Raw genomic sequence first — 20,990 nt, forward strand, 5'->3', positions numbered from 1 at the left:
CCAGTGTTATGTGTCTGCATAGCAGTTCAGCAAAAGAGTTCAATCAAATAAGTACCAGACTTAAAAAAATGGGAAATGAGTACTGTAAATCCTTCAAGGCTGTACTCCAGCATGGCCATAGACTAATGACTGCTGAAACAAGTGAAAGATAGAAGATAGAATGTTTGCTGCACTGAGGCAGATACAGACATGAGAAAGTCATTTGTACAGGAACAATGAAACCCATTCAATAGATTTAAATCCATGTAGGGGTTTGTTTCCACCACCACCACTACCACCATCGTTACTATCAGCAGCAATTCCATTCATCAGAATCACTGCTTTTGCCATTGTCACAACCATTGTCATCAATAATACAACTGTCATCACCACCATCACCGTCATCATCATCATCATCATCTATCTCATTATTCACCATCGCCACCATCATCCATCACTATCCTCCTCTCCATCATCCGTCCTCGTCACCATCACCACCACCACCATCATCGCTGTCCTCTCCATCATCATCATCATCATCATCACCACGATCATCATTATCATCATTGCCATTATTGTTTTAATTAAGGTAGGTGTTTCAGAAAGCCTGATAATGAGCTGAGTATTGTGCAAACGAACAGCACAGGTCTGAATGGGTCCCTTGGTGAAGTGCAGTGTGTGTGCTTCATGCAGGTTTCCTGATAGACATTCAGAAAATGGTGATGTGTCGACTGGGTCTGTGAATGACAGTTGAACTGGCACTCGGCTAGATGTTATTGTCGTTATATTGTTGTATCAAGCCAAACTATTCAATCGTATTTTCTACGTGTGTGTGTGTGTGTGTGCATGGACCTATTTGCTTTGTATTCATGAGTAACGAGTATATTTTTGTATGTATGTGGGTGCACTTGTGTGTATGTGACAATATTCCTGTGCATTTGTGTATGTGTTTATATGCATGTATACGCGCATGTGTGTATGCATTTAAATTCCTAGATGTGTATGTGTGTGTGTGTGTGTGTGTGCAATGTGTTTGTGTTTGTGAGTGAAACAGTGTATGCGAGTGCCATTGTGTACATGTTTGCATGTGGTTGCATCTACATGATTGCATGCATTTATGAAGGTGCATTGTATTATGATACTCATCCAGTCCAATCTGAATATACTTAATTAGTGTTCAGTTATCAGCATGTGTGTACATATGATTAAAAGCACGTGTATGTGTGTGTGTGTGTGCATATATATGTGTATATGCATGTGTATGTATATGTGTGCATATGTGTGTATATATATATATATATATATATACATATATATATACATATATGTATATGTCTGTATATGCTTGTATGTGTGTGTTTGTGTGTGACTGTGTGGTAAGTAGCTTGCTTACCAACCACATGGTTCCAGGTTCAGTCCTACTGCGTGACACCTTGGGCAAGTATCTTCTACTATAGCTGACCAAAACCATGTGAGTGGATTTGGTAGATGAAAACTGAAAGAAGCCTGTCATATATATATATATATATATATATATATGATATCATCATCTAACACCTGTGTTCCGTGCTGGCATGGTTTCTATAGCTGAATGCCCTTCCTAATGCCAATCTCTTTACATAATGTGATGAGTGCATTTTGCATGTGCACTCTGTAAAGTGGTTGCTTCCCCATCTTCTTCTTTTTTCTTCTTCTCCTCCTCCTTCTCTTTTTCCTTCTTTTCCTTCTTTTTTTCTTCTCTTTCTCTTTCATTCCTCATTCTCTTCCATTATATCAACAATCCCTGTTTCTCAGAGTAAGTAAGATTTTATTGCAAGAAACAGCAGCACTAAGGTCTAGTCTTTGGAATGTCATAGAGCTCCTGGGAGCTCAGAACACCCACCCCGCGCACCTACCCCTCCGACCACCCATCCACCCTCCCACCCTCTGTCTATTTCCTTGCCTGCTCCCAAGAAAGTAAAGCTCCATGTATTATGTTTGTAAGGTCAAGAAGCAACTTGTTAACTCTGATCCTAGAAACAGCTGAAGGTCAGTAGGGGCCACCAAAAGATGCTTGCTTCCTTGTCTTCTGTATTTAGAACCTCCCAGACCCCTCCACTTGATTCTTCCCTCACAGCTACCTCCCCTCCTTCGTTCCTTTCCACCCCCCCCCATCACCCCCACTCCAAGAAAACAACAGAGCAGCCTGAGAGTAATAACATATATCATGACAGGAAATAAAGCCCCTTAGGGCAAAGTTAAATGGTTTGCTTTGGTAAGCCACAACTAGCTAAACTAGAAGAGGCATGTACAACAGGATTTGGGACTGATAAAATTCCTTATAGAAATGCTTTGCTTTTTCTTATTCTTCCCCCTTTTTTTTTCTTTTGTCTTTCTCGGCTACTTTAATCTGAAGCACATTTTTTGTCTCAGACTCCCATAGCAATCACACAGAGATGTGCGTACGTGCGTGTGTGTGTGTGTGTGTGTGTTTTTATTCTTTTATTTGTTTCAGTCATTTGACTTGCGGCCATGCTGGATCACCATCTTTTAGTTGAGCAAATTGACCCCAGGACTTACTCTTTGTAAGTCTAGTACTTATTCTACCAGTCTCTTTTGTCGAACTGCTAAGTTAGGGTGGATGTAAATACACCAGCATTGGCTGTCAAGTGATGTTGGAGGGACAAACATCTATATATATATACATATATATACATATATATATATATATATATATATATACGACGTGCTTTTTTCAGTTTCTGTCTACCAAATCCACTCAAAAGGTTTTGGTTGGCCTGAGGCTATAGTAGAAGACACTTGCCCAAGGTGCCACGCAGTGCGGCTGAACCCAGAACGGTGTAGTTGGAAAGCAAGCTACTTACCACACAGCCACTCCTACGCCTATAATTTCTATTTTAATATAATTTTTTTATCTCTTGTAATTATCATTAAATTTAAGGCGGTGGTGCTGGCAGGATTGTTAGCTCATTGGATTAAAATGCTTCTGTGTATTTTCTCCTTATATTCTGTTTTCAAATGCTGCCAACGTTGACTTTGTTTTTTCATCCTTTTCGGTAGCATTTCTCACCTGTTTTCTACCTGTAGACTCCCTCTGATTCCTATTTTCTTCAGATGGACCCTCATAACCACTCCACGTTTAAAAAAAATCCTTTTATATTTTTATAATTAAAAATTATTACGAATTGTATTTAAAAAAAAAAAATATATATTTTGTGTTTTGTAGAAGTAAAACCAATTTGACCCTGGCTGGGAACCACTGTTTTAGGGGTTGATGAAATAAGGTACCAGTCAATCACTGGGGTTAGTGTCATTGACTTTCCCCCTCCCCTCAAAATAGCTGACCTTGTTCCAAAATTAGTATGCTTATCATTAAGGCAGTGAGATCCAGAAATTTGTTAGCATACTTGGCAAAATATCAGGCCTTGTGCTTATAGTAGAAAGGATTATTATTGTTATTATTATTATTGTTATTGTTATTATTATTGTTGCTGCTACTTCTACAAGAACAGACTATATTTCTAAACAGCTTTTAGCTTGTTCCATGATAAATGAGTCTGGTCCTCACACCAGCAGTTTTTGCTTAGTGTCAACAAATCCATACAGCACAAAAAAAACACCTGCTCTCTCCAAGTTCTATTTCTCAAAGTGACAGAGAGAGAGAGAGAGAGAAGGTGGGGGTGGAAGGGGTTGTGTATGATTGCATGTGCTCTTGCACATGCTTGGATAAATAACTACATTTATACATTAATATACATTCAAACATCCATATATAATATATATATATATATATATATATATATATATATATACACACACACATATACACATGTGTTTGTTAGTGTACATTTATATTACATGGTGAATAGCCTTGTTGAATATTTCAGCTCAAAGAGAAGTTCAGTGGATCACTGGTTTCTTGTTTTGTTGAGAATTGAAATGATGGAGTGAAGTAGAGAGGTGGGGAGGCAGGAAGAGTGTGTGTGTGGTTGAAAGCTTTGATTAAAGACATTGTTATCTCATGATCCCGAGATCACATTCCACTCACTCCAAGCACTGTATTTTTGTTCTCCTGCAAATCACTTCATTCTATTTGATTTTCAACCTTTGGCTTTTAAGCCAGCCATATCTGGCACAAATCTTCCTCTTGTTTTATGTTCAAACTGCCCTGATCTGGCCTTTAACTCCTACCATACAATGTCTTTCTAAAAATGAACAATCACATCTTCGAAATCTCTAAGCTACAAGATAATACATGATTAATTCAAAACAATGTTGGTAAATACATATTATATCATCATCGTTTAACATTCGCTTTCCATGCTGGCATGGGTTGGACGATTTGGCTGAGGACTGGCGAACCAGATGGCTACACCAGGCTCCAATCTGATCTGGCAGAGTTTCTACAGCTGGATGCTCTTCCTAACACTAACTACTCCGATAGTGTAGTGGGTGCTTTTACGGGTCACTGGCATGAGGGCCAGTCTGGCGGCACTGGCAACATCCACTCATATATATTATTATAAAGTCATCTGAATACTCAGGAGTTAAGCTTCAAATATCCATTTAAAAAGACAAACTAATCCTAATTATTGTGGTATGGCAGGCTGGGATGGTATTTTAGTGAGAATGCTTATATAGCAAATGAAATCTGTGGTTTAGTTTTAACCCTTTCGTTACCAACCCTGGTGAAACCGGCTCTGGTTCTGTACTACAAATGTCTTGTTTTCATAAGTTTTGAATTAAAATCTTCCACCAAACTTTAGTCACAATTTATGTTCTTAACACTAACTTAATGATAACTAAGTTACTTTACTAAATTCTTTGTTATATTTAAAATTAATTGAAAGAAATACAGAACATCTCATCAGAAATACAGCAATGAAAGGGTTAATCCTTAGAATGTTTCCACTCACTGGCTAAATTTTTTTTTCTTTTTTGCACCTTGCTGTAGACTCATCCTTTACAGCAGAAAGTGCTAATGCTGCTCCCCCAGATGAGGAGGACTGAACTACATGCTAGAGCTTTGTGCTGGTGTCACATTAAAAGCACTCATGCCAGGGCCATGTTAAAAGCATCCAGCACACAGTGTAAAATGGTTGGCATTAGGAAGGGCATCCAACCATAGAAACGAAGTTAAACCAAACTGGGATCTGTCTAACCCATGCCAGCATGGAAAACGGACGTTAAATGATGATGATGATGATGATGAATGCTAATTAATAGTTCTTGGAGAAAGCTGTAAAGTAAAATTAGGAAATCCACAATTTCTCTTTCATTGTGTGGCTTTGCAATTGAATTATCGTCAGCTTTATTTTAACTTCCTCCATTTTATTATTAATTAATCAATCATTAACAGAAATTATTAATTTCACAAACTTGATAAACAACCAGTCAATAGTAAAATAGAATGTGGCGGTGGTGGGGGTCCCCCCCCCCCCCCGAAAAAACTCACCCTGCCCTCCTTTCTGGTGGCGGTGAGGGAAGAAGGTGAAAGCTGTAAGAACCGTCTCTCCTCCAAAATTTCATTAGTAATCATTAGCACGATGTATCTGAATTTCCTGTCTTAAAAATAGCCATGGACTTGGCAGTTGAAGCTATAAACATGAACTGATTGATATAGATTTTTTATGGTTTCTGTGTTCTGGCTTTGTTAGAATGATGTAGATGTTGTTGCTGTAGTCTGGTCTATAGATCTTCTGTTTATGTATCCTATATAAGGACCTTCTGCTCCGGGATATGTGCTCTTGACTGGCTGTGGAACATAATGCAGTTCATTACTGGCAAAATGCATGGAAATTACATTCGAGTCTTTTTGTGGACGAGGAATAAATGTTTTGGATTTCTATTATAATCATATATTTATTTCTTTATTGCCCATTGGGGGCTAAACATAGAGGGGACAAACAAGGACAGATGAAGGGAATTAAGTTGATTACATCAACCCCAGTGCGTAACTAGTACTTTTTTAATTGACTCCAAAAGGATGAAAAGCAAAGTTGACCTCGGTGGAATTTGAACTCAGAGCATAACGACAGATGAAATACCGCTCAGCATTTCGCCCGGCTTGCTAATGATTCTGCCAGCTCACCACCCTTATATTATGATCATATATTGTTCATTTTTTCTTTTCCTCTATCTGCTCTATAGATTAAGAAGTTTTACTTCCCAACTATATGGTTCTGGGTTCAGTTCCACTGCATAGTACCTTGGACAAGTGTGTTCTATTATAGCTGAATGAAGCCTTATGAATGGATTTGGTGAACGAGAACCGAAAGAAGTCTGTGTGTCTTCTTGTCTTGGCACTGAATGATTGTTGTAAATGAGTGTCATTCGTTCCCAATATTCTGCAGAAACATGTCTGGCTGTGGGGAAATATTACCTTCCTTGAAAACGGTAAGTGTTGGTAAGGAAGGACACCTGACCGTTGAAAATTTAGATTGTAATTTTCTCTAACAGTACCATGCTAATAATTAACGTTCCAAGCCCCAGCTTAATAATGACAAAATTATTTTACTTAATTCTTTGTTATTTTCATAATTTATTGAAATCCAAAGTAGTTTGTTTCAACAGAAATACGGTAACAAAGAAGTTGAATGAAGAATGATATATTGGACAATGTAGTAGTTAGTGTCGGATGTACAAAATGCTGGATGATCACCGCTGGAATGTCTTTGATTACAAGTCAGCTCAATCAAATCTCAGCTACAACAACAACAACTGTTTACAAGTTTTGATACTAATTGTAAACCTCATCAGGTTTATGTTACTACATAGGTTGTCCCCTATTTGTGAGAGATTTAATGTTAAGCTGCTTGGATTGTTGGAGACAAGAATAACATGGCTATAGAGACATCTTAATGTTGGTGATAAAATAGGAACTTTCAGAATTTCCAGCACCTTATCAATTTAACTAATCCCATCTAGAAATGTTTACATAAATAAATTGTAAAACTCTCTCTAGATACAGGACTGTTATCCAGTTTAACTGCTAGGATTTTTATGACTGGGAGCTGATAAAAATTTAACAAAACCTCTATTGTTAAGGCCACAAAGATCGTCTTTGAAATTATAAAATTAATAAATTATCATTACTATGAAGTTTATTAATTAACTCTCAGTGGTAAACACATCACGATAACCGTGACAAGCAGTGCTGGGTATCATAAATGATATTTTTATACCTGAATAGCTTGTTTGTATGTATCGTAACAACATTTATACTCCCCATCCTCTTTACAAATTACTTCAAAAAATATGGTTCCTATTTCTCTGAGCGGAATTGCTAAAACATAATGTGTGTTAAGACACTGATGATGATATGCTGCTGAGAGCCCCTTCGGTCATGATTGCACCTAGAAAGTTACCCTCCCAGGCACAAGTCCGGGCAAGGAATTTGAGCTGAAAATGGGAAGATATATGAAATGCTGTTAAGCATTTTGCCCAGCATGTTAACAATTCTGCCAGCTTGTTGCTCTAGTGATAATAAAAATAACAAGAGCACTCAGAGAGCGCAGACTTCCACCAAGGCAACACCAGCATCCTCTCAACGATTAGCCAGAGATGATTTTTAAAATGAGAATATCTGAAATAAACTTGACTGCTCTCACAAACAAGAATACTAAAAATGAATCTGACTGCTCTCAAAAATTAAGTAAAAAAAAAGCAGAAAAATAATCCAGAATTCTTGTCCGGTACTAGATTGATACCAAAATCTAATCAGTTTATGCCAGTTACGAAGCCAAACATCCTTGAAAGTTTCATCCGAATCCATCCAGCTGTTCTTGAGATATCTTTTCCACTGACAAACAAACAAACACAATTGAAAACAATACCTTCACTAAGGTGGAGGCAGTAATAAAACAAACTTTATTCAGGGACTTTTTGAGTGGGATGAGCTACTCAACCTGAAGAAAATTCTAGCTAAGCCCCCACCTGCAAAGTCATGCAGTGATTATCTTGATATGAGATCACCATGTTGCGCACATATGGTTGCAATGCATGTGCCTGGTGTACCCTTATCAGACGGGGAGTCATGCACATATGGTTGCAATGCATGTGCCTGGTGTCCCCTTATCAGACGGTTAGTCATGACGGGTGTATCAGGCTTCGTATATTTGTACCCTAGTGTCACTTCGCTGGCGTGCACTGCTCTCTCACTCAATAATAATAATAATAATAATAATAACAATAATAATAGGTGGTGGCCATGGTCTCTTCAGCTGTCCTCTTTAAGGATTGGACCTAACACTAAAAGCACTGTTATTACATAGGGTGCTCCTGCTTGAACTGTGCAATATGTTTTCATTCATTCATTTGACATCTGTCTTTCCACATGCTAGCATGGGTTACACAAATACATATTGTTGAAGTGTCATTTTACAGCTGGGTGTTCTTCCTGTCACTAACTCTGACCTGTTTTCCAAGTACAAGTTTCTTTTTTTTTCTTTTTTTTAATCCTTTTTTTCCCCTAAATTTTTTTATTGTGCATGTCTTTGAGAAAACAGAGGATATCAAGCTATTTGTTGAGAAAGAATGCAAGATGCATTTCATCATTTATAGCTCAACTCTATTTTTTTTTTTTTTACATGCAAAGTTACAGGAATGTAAATGGCCTCAAATCTCATCTGCGAACACATGGAAAACGAACCTCCACCAACTGTTCTGCCTATATGTCTGTGCACACTTTTGAATGCAGTGTATGCCAGAAAGGTTTGCAAATGCAATGGAGGCCTCGAAAGACATTTTAAGATCCACAAAAAGTAGAACTTATCAGCAGCTCTTGGTGGTCTAAATTGGAGGTGCAATCTATGTGGGAGTCTTTTCAGAACATTGTCTGGTTTAAAAATGAACATCAGATGCCATGATGGTTCTAAGGTGTAGGTACAGGAGGTGATCACTCTGCATAAGGAGTAGACAACCACCATATATATATATATATATATATATATATATATATATATTGCTCAGTGTGTGTGTGTGTGTGTGATGATGTGACTCTCAAGAGAAACGACTCCCAGAAGTTTAAAAAAAAAGTATTCTTTGTTTAATTTTTCTCTTTTCGTTTTGACTTTTGAAAATTAGAGACTGGAATACACTGCCCCCCCCCCCCTTTTTTGTCTTTCTCTCTCTTCTTTCTCGTTTGTTTTATGTCAATATGGCTGGAGACAATTATTTAATAAATTATATGGGAATAATAAAAAGGATGCATATTTTTCCATCTCATGATTGGAAACAATCCCCCATAGGCAAGGCCTAGCAAATCATAAGAAATTACTGCCAAGTTGAGGAGCTTTTCCTCGCTTGTAAACGAGATGTTGTTGATGAATACAAGTAATATTTAGTCTGTTGTTTAACACGACAAAATGGATATTGTTAATTTCTTTTTTGTTTTGTTTTATTCCTTTTAATTTTTGCCCGTTTTATATTTTATTCCATTTTATTGCTCTTGGTTTTATTTTCTCAACTTGAGTGTTTATATTATCATCTCTTCTGTCCCAGTATATTCCATGCAAAAATCGAAAACTGTATGTGTTGAAGAAGTGGCAAAGAGAAAATGAATTTGTCTGTCCATCCATCTTCTCCTTCTTTTCTCCTCCTTCACTTTTCTCTTTTCCTCTTTCTTCTTCTCATTATTATTATTATTATTATTATTATTATGTGTGTGTGTGTGTGTGTGTGTGTGTGTATGTGTGTGTGAAAATTTTTTGACACCCATCTTTTCTTTGTGCAGTAGTTGAGGTGGTGGGGGAATATTGCTCTATCATGATAGGTTCTCTTCGAGGTTTCAAATTTAGCATAATCCACTCCAGTCCTCCTCCAGCATTTTTAATAACTATAAAATTTAAAATCAGGATGATGACGTGCACACGCCACCATCGGTGATGTATATAATAACCTTTTTATTATTATTATTATTATTATTATTATTATTATTATTATTATCATCATTATTTTTTTTTATGCTTTATTTAATATTTTTCATGTTTCATTTCCAGATGTTATCTAGTTCTTGATTTTCTTATTGTTTTTATGTATATTTTATTTTTGTTCTTATTTTATTTATTTATTTATTTATTTATTATTTGTTTGTTTTTTTTTTTGTCTTCTGTATTCAGAACGCTAAATAAATTTGTCTGCAAAATTAAAAAAGAAAAGAATTATAAGAAACCTCCCCCCACTCCCAACAAATAACTCCAAATTTTCGAAATAGGAATAAGACAAAAACAAATCTTTTATTGGTATGGAACGAAGCCAAGAATAATAAATGTTTCCCTGTATGTTTGGTGTTTTGCCAGTTTTCTGAGGTGAAACAGATTTAGTGCTTAAACAATTGTCCTTTTCCCCACTAGTTTAAAACTCATTTTTCTCTCCGTATCCTAGGTAATTCTTATGTCCGGCTTCTAGTTTAGCACTTCAACTCTCAGAAGCATTTGATTGGTAAGTCAATATTACCGCATCACAAAAAGACTTGTACTAGCATCAGCTCTTCACCTCATAGACTTATGTCGCTGGCTCCTTCAACTGAGCGGCTACCACCCATTATCATGTCTTGGATAACGGTCTCACAAGCACATTTCAATACTCAATAAAGGGCTCTAGATCAGTGGTTTTCAACCAGGGTCCAGATGACCCTTGTGGGGGGGGGGGTCCATATAAGATGTTGTTGTTAAAATTCATTCCAATTAGGTTGACTTTACCTTTCATCCTTTTGGGGTCGATAAAATAAGTACCAGGTGAGCACTGTCATCATCATCATCATCATCATCATCATCATACGGCCACCTTCCATGCTAGTATAGGTGGGATGGTTTCACAAGAGCCGACCAGGCTGATGCCTGCACCAGACTTCTGTGACTGTTTTGGCAGGATTTTTATGTCATCATCATCATCGTTTAACGTCCGCTTTCCATGCTGGCATGGGTTGGATGGATTAACTGAGGGCTGGCAAGCTAGAAGGCTGCACCAGGCTCCAATCTGATCTGGCAGAGTTTCTACAGCTGGATGCCCTTCCTAACACCAACCACTCCGAGAGTGTAGTGGGTGCTTTTTACGTGCCACCGGCACGAGAGCCAGTCTGGCAGTACTGGCATCGGCCATGCTTGAATGGGGCTTTTTATGTGCCACTGGCGCAGGAGTCATGTGTATGTATGTATATGCATAGATATGTATATGTATGTGTATATACATTTATAAAGTTAGATGCAAGATAGTGTGTGCACATGCATTTGACTATGTATGTGATCATGTATGTATATGTGTGTATGTGTCAGTGTATATATGTGTCTGCCTGGAATCTATGTGTTTATTTATGCTTATGCTAAGTTTACATCAATAAAGACATAACATGTCTATGTTTATATGTCCCTACAAAAATATGAAAGCTAGACATGAAAATTTGTCCAAATATTTTGCAGTTTGTACCTGTAACATCTCTAAGATATATCCTCCAGTGTGTTTATATATGTATATATGTATGCATATAAGTGTGCAAGAGCAGACTTGTACATGTGCTCTTGTTTATCTCACTGGCTTGCTGCACTTATTAATTAAAATAACTTCCAAACATTGGCAATATTTTTGTTATTGTCCTCCAAAATTCCATTTGAATGCAGTCTATGCTTAGTTTGTGTTAGCTGTAATTAAATACACCAAGATTGCTATTTTCTTCACAGCTTCCATCCACTGCTACCAGCAACATCATTCCTACCGCCAACACACCAGCACCAACACCACAATGTCCTCTCAATAATGGTACCACAACTAATTTCTGGACACTGTATAGAACTGCATAAGGGGGGGGGGGGGCTTGGGTCAGTGGATGAGCCTCTGCATGTTTTTCATTTTGCAAAGTGACACATGGGACTTGAGAATGGGTTATTAAGTACGAAACAAATGAATAAAACTTGCATTAAAGTTAGTTTTAATTAAAACTTCTTTTGAATACACGTGTGTGTGTGTGTGTGTGTGTGTGTGTGCGCGCATACATATGAGGGTGTGCTGAAAAGTTCCTGGCTTTGGGTAAAAGAAAATACAGGAGGATCAGTTAATTGTGATTTTAGTCAACATATTCCCCTCTCAGATTTCACACATTTTCTGCAGGCGGTCCTTCAGTTTTTCTAAGCCACCCTGTTAAAGAACTCGGAAGGTTGGGCCCTTAAAGCCAGTAACTTTTCAGCACCCTCTTACGCACAAATATCCAGACTCTGATTGAAGAAGCAATTGGCTGCAAATGATCTGTGTATCTTGTTTTGTCCTGTTTACCATTGTTGTGCTATCGCCCTTTTCCTTCTGGTTATGTCTTGACGATTTCTGTTTGTTGTGTTTTTTACTTTTGATTTATATATATATATATACAGATTGCCTGATCAGTAGCTAGCAAAGTACCCCTCGTTTGAGTAATTATTACTTCAGAGATTTTGCTCGCTAGGAAACTTGTAGCCTGGATTTTACATCATTCCCTAAATTGAGATTTTTCTTCTTATACACGACAACCCCAGTTGCTAACCGTGAACTATAAAATGAGTTTTTACTGCTCATTGAATTTTGATATGGGAAAGATTTACAACCTTCTACAGATTGTTCAAAGCTTACTATTTCCTACACCTTGATCCTTGGATCTTACCGTTTTACATATTACTATATTTAATGTAATATTGTAATGTAAATAAATTATTGTATTGTCAATAGAATATTTCTATATTTAATCTACCTTTATATATATGTGCGTGTGTGTGTGTATATATATATATATATATATATATATATATATATATATATACATATACACGTGTGTGTGTGTGTTTATCATTATCATTTGACATCCACTTTCTATGTTGGCATGGTTCGGATGGAATTAGTTGAGGTAGATTTTTCCAATGGCTGAATGCCATTCCTTTTTGTCTTTGTGTGTATACGTGTGTGTGTGTGTGTGTGTGTGTGTGTGCATTCTCCTTCTGTTGATGGAATAGCTTGCTGATGGCTTCTGTTTGTTTTGCACAACATGCACCATCTTTGCATCTGTTCCTGAAACATCTGTTAGAGACTATCTGCACACCTATTTCCTTCCTTCCTCCCTTCCTTACGATCTTTTAATCGTGTATTGATTCAACCAGCATGTTTTTTTTTATGTACACACACACACACACACACACACACACACACACACACACACACACACTATCAATAACTTTGTCTAGTTTTTGTTTTTTTTAAATTCTGAGTTCAAATCCTGCTATGTCTGATTTAGAAACCTTGTCCACCTTTAGTGGAGAGGTCCACTCTGTTGCAGACATTCTCCAGTTTGAAGATAATGTCCTCTGTCCCTCCGTCCCACCAGTCTTGGAAGCCCTGTAAAGAGTTATGGACATTACCATTCCCTCCTGGCTAAAAAGAAAAGCAAAATGAATCAGGGAGGGGTGTATTCATGGCTTGAGTGTTTTTGATTTTAGGTCTTCTTGATAATGGCTAACCAGGAACTTAAGAACAACTCAAAAAGAGGAACAATTGATGTGGGAGTAGGGGTGATAAAAACACCATCCTCTTGAAGGCACCAAAATATTGGAACCACTCCAATTCTTACATTAGATTTCTAAATGACACACCACACATCAATATTAATTGGAAGCACTTACTTATTGCCCTCTTCCATCAAACAATATTTATTGCAATAATAACCCAAGGCTGTTTTTCTTCTATAAAGCTATTTTACACCCAAAAGACTTGGGTTGCTACCCTCTGGTTATATCGCATTTTTATTTTACCTTGAAGAAGTCTATACATGTTCAGTTACCTTCTCAAAACAGCAGCTAAATTTCCCTCAGATTGCATTTGGTCACCCTCCTGAAATAACAGCTAAATTTCTCTTTACCAGGAGGAATTTCACCCTGCTAAAATAGCAGCTAAATATGTTTAAATCAGACTCGGTCACCCTGCTAGAATAGCAGCTAAATTTCCCTTAAATGAGACTCGGTCACTCTGTTCAAATTGCAGCTAAATGTCCCTCGGACAACTAAATTTACCTGAAATCACATCCTATGATCTTTGAAAAGAACGACAAGCTTGATAAGGTACAGTCATTGTAAGCGCAATACAAAAAGCCTCTTTAACCCTTTAGCATTTAATCTGGCCACATCTGGCCCAAATATTCTACCATTTTTTTTAATGTTAAAACTGACCAGATCCAGCTTCTCACACCTACCCTACAATGTCATTCTAAAAATATGCAAACGCACCATTGAAATCTCGAAGGTACAAAATAATGAGTGACTAATCAAAAACAATGAGAATAAATAAGAATTACATTTGGTGGGAGTAGTGCGGGTGCTAAAAAGTTAATCACAGGTTTGCCTGACGAGGACTTACCTTGGGCTAAACAGAAGGAAAAAAAAAAAACAAGAGAAAATGAAATGAGAAAATCTCTAGATTTGATGCCATACCATTCCTTTTATGGTCAAGGTCTTTAAGATTGTTAATTTTTATTTTACTGAGTGGTTATGAGATACTCGGTCAGCAACTTAATACTAACTTATTAAGCCGTTCAGGTGCGTTTTTGTAGCCACCACCTTTTTTTCTGTTTGCTTAAGTTATAATCAGTCTGATACCAAATTCAAATTAAAACTACCTTGCTGTATTTGAACAGCAACAACAACAGCAGCAGCAGCAACAACTATAACCTTGATAATTAGAGGCAAGAAACTGGTTTTAGTAAAGGTAATGTTGTTGGAATGAGAGTTGAACCTCATTATCTATTACCATAGATGGGGGTGATGGTATTACTATTATTATTATTATTATTACTCTAGATGTCACACAGTATACAATATCTGTAGGCTGTTGATTGAAGATATTTGTGTCTCCCAGGGGTTTGTACTGTTTGTACTGTTTGTCAAGTCACAACAAGTACTTCAGACAGACAGTACTTTACGCAATATGCGTGCAGTTCCAAGTAATGCTGATTTTTGCAATACATCTAGATTGTAGGGTATTTCTAAGGTTTTCAAATGTTTTTTTCAGATTGAAAGGTAACGCTCCTATGACAACAATTGGGATAACCTTTGTGTTCGACTCTCGTAGCTGCCACATCTTGCCGATCTCAATTCTCAGGTCTCCTATTATTATTATTATTATTATTATTATTGTGTGAGAAGGCAGTGCATGCCATCAAAGTAACACAGGGGTAAAATATACAAAGCCCAGTATACCCATCATAACTACTCGTCTGATAAGGGTACACCAGATACATGCATCACAACCAAGAGATGAGGAATTATTTACATTTGACGGATATTTGTCCTCATCTAGTTTGTTGTTAACACAACGTTTCAGCTGATATACCCTCCCAGCCTTCATCAGGTGTCTTGAGGAAATTTTGAACCTGGGTTCTCATTCCTAAGGTATTTTTCTGTGGTGTCGATGCCCAAGCGAAGAAGTAGGATCGACCAAGACATAAATAGAGGTAGTCTGACCGTGGTAGGAGTGGACTGACGGTGGACTGACGGTGGACTGACAGTTGAGTAGCTGCTGTGTAGCGGTTGAGTAGAGATCATCTGAAGGTGCTAGATAGCAGTAACTTGAGACATGACATTTTCGATGTTGTTGTTATTATTATTATTATTAGTCAGGTCACTGCTTGGAATTGAACTCGGAATCTTGGGGTTAGTAGCCCGCGCTCTTAACCACTATGCCATATGCCTCAGGTTAGTGTTTTCTACCATACATAGCCTCAAGCCATGATAAACAGTTAACCTAATATTACTGTTTTCTGGTTACTTGCCTTTGTCTGTACTTATGTGTAAACTGGCTGATTTTACAGAAGAGATCATGTACTGTTTCAGTTGTATCGATTACAATGAAAATAAGGGATACATTTTTTCTGGTTGGAATGTCTTACTTCTATCCAAGTCAGTGTAATCCTTCAGCTTTCAACTGTCTTAAAACACTATTGTTTTTTTTTTTTGTTTTTTTATCCTGCTAGATTCACTCTGCTTGGCTGGTGGTCCACCTCCATGCTGGAGTTTCTTGAGATCTTTGCTGCCTCATTTTCTCATTAACCTCTCGCCAAATATTGTCTATGGAAGTTGAAGCTGAGTGACCCTGTAAGAATATTTTAGTAATTTTCTTATTATTATTTTGGGTGTGACTCAAAGTTTTTTTGTTTTTTTTTTCTCTTTGTAAGAGCTGATTTTTGGACATCCTGACACAATGATAAATTGTTTCAGAAATTCAATCACATAGGTAACATTCATCAGCTGTAACGAGAATCTACCTAATAATGACGGCCTGTTTTGGCCTGGCTCCTCTACGGTAAATGTTGTTGCTTTTGTTGTTCAATTCTGGCTGGATTTATTCATCTGGCTAGGAACAATTTTGAAAAATATTTGGGGCATTCAGCTTATATAACCATCATCATTAGTTGATGTCCACTTCTCCATATTTCCATGGGCTAGGCAGTTTTTTTTTTCTTTTGTTTAGCAGATTTTCTTTGGCTGGGTGCTCTTCCTGTTGCCAACCCTCCAGCATTTCGTCCATCCCTATGTTCTGATTTCAAATTCTGCCAAGGTTGACTTTGTCTTTCATCCTTTCGGGGTTGATAGATTAAGTACCAGTTGAGTACAGGAGTTGATGTAATCGACTCGTCCCCTTTCCCCCAAAATTCCAGGCCTTGTATCTGCAGTAGAAAGGATTATTATTATTATCATTATAAGGTGACAAGCTGGCAGAATCGTTAGCACTGTGTTCTGAGTTCAAATTCCGCCAAGGTTGACTTTGCCTTTCATTTTTTGAGGGTCGATAAATTAAGTACCAGTAAAACATTGGCGGGTTATGAAATAGACTTATCCTTTCTCCCAAAATTGCTGCCCTTGTGGCAAAATTGAAAACCAATATTATTATTATTATTATTATTATTAATAATAATTATAGTAATATAAATTCAAACCCTGCCAGTATTGACTTTCTTTTTCCACATGTCTGGAGGTCAATAAAACATGTATGATTGATTGTATTCTTCCCCTTCAAATTTATGACTTTATGCCTATGTGAAAAATTATTATTATTATTGTTATTATTATTATTCAGAGCATTGCGATTTTAATGGTTGGCAGGGGCAGACTAGCATAACATGCAGCTGATAAACTTGGAAATAAATATTTTATTTCTAAAAAGAAACTAAAGACAGGCCTGAAATCTTTTTACATAATGAATGCAGAATCAAAACTCAGAGATGAAAATTCTCATCCGTACCCCCCCACCCCCCACCATTTCCTATTCATGATTCATGGTTAAAAATAGAAATATTTAAATTGTTTATTTACTTTATTTGAAAGTCTGCTGCTGTTGCTGCCGACAGCATTTTCCTCTTAAAATAACATGGCCCTCCACTGCTTTTCTGAACTGTGCACGCTTGCTCTTATCCTCTTGTGTAATGGCTGCATACTTCTGCATTGAAACCTGTCCAGAGTTGATGATATTTCATCCACTGAAAGATGCTAAAATGAGTATCGGTTGTACACTAAGAACATCTGATTTGATGCATCTCAGAATTATTATTATTATTATTACCTCTGCCTTTGCTAAGGCAGAGGTATTGTTTTCAGTCACGTTTGTTTGTTTGTCTATGGAAAAGATATCTCAAGAACCACTGCATGGGTTTGGATGAAACTTTCAGGGATGTTTGGCCTCTTGACTGGCATGAACTGAATAAATTTTGGGATCAATCTGGTACAGGACAAGGATTCTGGATTATTTTTCCTGCTTTTTTACTTAATTTTTGAGAGCAGTCAGGTTCATTTTTAGTATTCTCATTTATGAAAGCAGTTGAGTTTATTTCAGATATTCTCATTTAAAAATCATCCTTAGCTAATCGTTGAGAGGACGTTGGTGTTGCCTTGGCAGGGGTTTGCACTCTGAGTGCTCTTTTTACTATTAATGACAGCAAGCTGGCTGAATCATTGGCACACCAGGGAAAATGCATAGTGACATTTCGTCTGTCTTTTACATTCTGAGTTCAAATTCCATCAAGGTCGACATTGCCTTTCATCCTTTTGGGGGGGATGTCAATGAAATAAGTACCAGTGAAACACTGGGGTCGATGTAATCGACTAATTCCCTCCCCCAAAATTTCAGGCCTTGTGCCTTTAGTAGGAAGGATTATTATTATTATTATTATTAATTAAGGCGGCGAGCTGGCAGAATCATTAACACGCTGGATGCAATGCTTAGCGGTATATTACCTGTCGCTACATCCTGAGTTCAAATTCCGCCAAGGTCAGCTTGGCCTTTCATCTTTTCAGAGTTGATAAATTAAGTACCAGTTGGGTACTGGGGTCGATGTGATCGACTGTCCCCCTCCCCACAAAATCCAGGCCTTGTGCCTATAGTAGAAAGGATTATTATTATCATTATTTATCTATCTTCACGTTCAAATTCAGCTATGGTCGATTTTGCCTTTGATCCTTTCATGATCGATAAACTAAATACCAGTAAAACACTGGGATTGATGTAATCAACTAGTCCCCTCTCATGAAAATTCAGGCCTTGTACCTATCGTAGAAAAGATTATTATTATTATTAAGCTTTGTTTTTTTATCATTCTGGAGTATCAGGAATGTTTTTTGGGATGGTTTTGTTGATTGCATCTCAGCCCTCTAAAATTTACAGCCTTGGGTCTCAGCCAGTATGAGAAATTCTCCTTATGATTATTAGTGTTACACTTTGTGAGGCCAAGTGGGCTGTGAGGTTAAGGTGCTGGACCAGAGACAGCATGTTTATAAGCTCAGATTGTCCTACAGGATATTCATTTGTGTCTGGGTTGTGCCTGCGGGCAAGTGTGCATTATTACTCTTGCTTGTGTCAAGGGAACTGGAACTTGGTGCCACGCCCCTTCATGGTTGAGTGGTTAGTAATAAGAAGGACATCCAGCTGTGGAAATATTTACTCTCAAACAATTCATATGAAAATGTGGCAAAGAAAAAACCAAATATATATATATGTATATATATATATATATATATACATATATATATATAAGAGAAATAAAAAGTAAAAATAGAAAATATTGAAAAAGAAGCTTCCTCAGGCGTTGTGGAATATTTGCAAAGCACGCACGTGTGAGTGCATATGTGTATCTCACTCTCTCATAAAATAAATGTGTATGTGTATATATATGTGTATGTGTGTGTGTGTGTATACATATGTATGTGTGTGTGTGTATATATATATATGTGTGTGTGTGTGTGTGTGTGTGTGTGTGTGTATATATATATATATATATGTGTGTGTGTATGTATATATATATATATATATATATATATATATATATAATGTGGAGAGAGAAAGAGATGCATATGTATTCATACGTGCACATAATAATGTCTACATTTGTGTTTTGTATGTATACACTTGTGCATGTGTGTCTTCATCTCTGTATGTATCTTATACACGTGCATACACACACACACACACACACACACACACACACACACACATAACACAACAACACACGCATCTACTCTGGATTATAATATTTCACAGAAATATGCTAAGCTTTCAGAAGTGTTTATTTTCTCTGTTCCTGAAATACAGTCAAACACAAAAGGCATTCATGGCTGTGCTCCTATTTCACTGCTGGCTCCACAAATTGTTGTTACTTGTTCATCTGTGACCTGTTTACTGATGTTTTCCTATTTCCTTTGTGTCATCATCATCATCATCATCATCCTCGTAGTCATCATCATCGTACTCATCATCATCATCGTACTCATCATCATCATCGTCATCCTCTTCTTGCTATTACCATCCTCAACTCTATAATCATCGTCGTCTATGTTATCATTATCTCTATCATTACATTATTGTTATTACTGATATCTTCATCATCATCATCATCATCGTCATTATACCTATTATTATTATCATTGTCATCATATCTATCATTAGTGTTATTATTATTGTTACCTCTGTCATCATTAAAACAATCATCATCACCTCCTGTAATAATCATCATGGTAATCATCATCATCTCCTTTTGTTATCATTATCATCTTTCTCATGTTCTGCTCTATCATCATTATCATTATCATCATCATCATTATTATTGCCACTATCATGAAAACCGTCATCATCATCATCACCATCATCACTATCATCGTCACTATCACCACCATCATCATCATCATCACTGTTATGTTATGAACTCTTTTTAAACTTAATCTAAGCCAGTCTATCATTGTTATCACCCGACCATATCCCCCCCCCCCCCCCGAGTTCGCGCTGCCATCGACATCATTTGCGATTGTGCGTGATATATTGAGTTTAGAAGGAAAATAAGGTTTAAATTTTTAAAATTTTCTAGTAATTTATTTTACACTTCTTCTCCAACATGATTTGTTTTGCTAGCTTGACTTCAGTTAGACAGGTTTCAAATCAAATTGATATATTCTTCGCAACAGTCTTGCTTTCTCCCTTTCTCTCGCTCTTTCTCTCTCTCTTTCTCTCTCTCTCTCTCTCTCTCTCTCTGTGTTTATCAACTTTTCCCTTCTTTCCTTCTCACTTTATCTTTACTCTCTTTCTCTGTCTCCAATTCTCATGCTAACATTTTGATTGTGTGTGTTGATCTATGAATATAATTGCATTTGCATGTGTGTATCTGTGTGTGTGTCTGTGTGTGTGTGTGTGTGTATGTGTGTGTCTATATGCTTTGCTTGTGTGCTTCAGTTTGCATGAATGTGTTTGTTTGTTCATATGGCTTTGTTTCTCAATGTGTGTGTGTGTGTGTATCTATGTATGTATGTATGTTTGTACAGAATAAACTGGAGAAACCTCGGTACCATCATCATCATCATCACCAGCAACATCAGCATGATGAATGCTTCAAGCCAAACAATGGAGCCAAAATGTATTTGCTTGGCCTACGAGAGATAAGTATCCGAATCTCTTTCAGATCACAACCTACTTAAAAAGTAAGAACACATTCAATGATATAGTCCTAGATACATTATGTCTTTAACAAC

The 20,990-nt window shown here is 37.0% G+C and overlaps 1 protein-coding gene across 11 annotated transcripts in view; it reads left to right on the plus strand.

Annotated features, from left to right (window-relative positions):
- The window catches only part of LOC106871426 (uncharacterized), a 375,948-nt gene that overhangs the window by 51,186 nt on the left and 303,772 nt on the right, over positions 1-20,990 (plus strand). The window contains exon 2 of one of the 11 annotated variants that reach the window (XM_089354709.1): positions 14,995-15,084. The exons of the other annotated variants lie outside the window; for them this stretch is intronic. The gene's annotated coding sequence lies outside the window, so the exon portion shown is untranslated. The remainder of the gene's footprint in view (positions 1-14,994; positions 15,085-20,990) is intronic. 11 annotated transcript variants of the gene reach the window in all.

The sequence above is a fragment of the Octopus bimaculoides genome, chromosome 7, assembly GCF_046866305.1.
Source record: "Octopus bimaculoides isolate indiv1 chromosome 7, ASM4686630v1, whole genome shotgun sequence".
Lineage (NCBI taxonomy): Eukaryota > Metazoa > Mollusca > Cephalopoda > Octopoda > Octopodidae > Octopus > Octopus bimaculoides.